The sequence below is a fragment of the Coturnix japonica genome, chromosome 6 (genome assembly GCF_054131305.1).
Source record: "Coturnix japonica strain WE chromosome 6, WE-NBRP24, whole genome shotgun sequence".
In the NCBI taxonomy this organism is placed as follows: domain Eukaryota; kingdom Metazoa; phylum Chordata; class Aves; order Galliformes; family Phasianidae; genus Coturnix; species Coturnix japonica.
In genome coordinates this window covers 355078-356299 of record NC_140668.1, presented here as the reverse complement: position 1 = coordinate 356299, position 1222 = coordinate 355078, and positions in this window count along the sequence as shown.

The window sequence follows — 1222 nt, the reverse complement described above, 5'->3', positions numbered from 1 at the left end:
AAGTTAGATTCCGAGTTATGATGTAGGCGCAGTAGATTCCGAGTTATGATGTAGGCGCAGTAGATTGCGAGTTATGATGTAGGTGCAGTAGATTCCGAGTTATGATGTAGGCGCAGTAGATTCCGAGTTAGTTTCCGAGTTATGATGTAGGCGCATTAGATTCCGAGTTATGATGTAGGCGCAGTAGATTCCGAGTTAGATTCCGAGTTATGATGTAGGCGCAGTAGATTCTGAGTTCGAGTCCGAGTTCTGATGTAGGCGCAGTAGATTCCGAGTTAGATTCCGAGTTATGATGTAGGCGCAGTAGATTCCGAGTTATGATGTAGGTGCAGTAGATTCCGAGTTAGATTCCGAGTTATGATGTAGGCGCAGTAGATTCCGAGTTAGATTCCGAGTTATGATGTAGGCGCAGTAGATTCCGAGTTATGATGTAGGCGCAGTAGATTCCGAGTTAGATTCCGAGTTATGATGTAGGCGCAGTAGATTCTGAGTTAGATTCCGAGTTATGATGTAGGCGCAGTAGATTCCGAGTTAGATTCCGAGTTATGATGTAGGCGCAGTAGATTCCGAGTTATGATGTAGGCGCAGTAGATTCCGAGTTAGATTCCGAGTTATGATGTAGGCGCAGTAGATTCCGAGTTATGATGTAGGCGCAGTAGATTCCGAGTTAGATTTCGAGTTATGATGTAGGCGCAGCAGATTCCGAGTTAGATTCCGAGTTATGATGTAGGCGCAGTAGATTCCGAGTTATGATGTAGGCGCAGTAGATTCCGAGTTAGATTCCGAGTTATGATGTAGGCGCAGTAGATTCCGAGTTATGATGTAGGCGCAGTAGATTCCGAGTTATGATGTAGGCGCAGTAGATTCCGAGTTTTGATGTAGGCGCAGTAGATTCCGAGTTAGATTCCCAGTTATGATGTAGGCGCAGTAGATTCCGAGTTATGATTTAGGCGCAGTAGATTCCGAGTTAGATTCCGAGTTATGATGTAGGCGCAGTAGATTCCGAGTTAGATTCCGAGTTATGATGTAGGCGCAGTAGATTCCGAGTTAGATTCCGAGTTATGATGTAGGCGCAGTAGATTCCGAGTTAGATTCCGAGATATGATGTAGGCGCAGTAGATTCCGAGTTATGATGTAGGCGCAGTAGATTCCGAGTTAGATTCCGAGTTATGATGTAGGCGCAGTAGATTCCGAGTTATGATGTAGGCGCAGTAGATTCCGA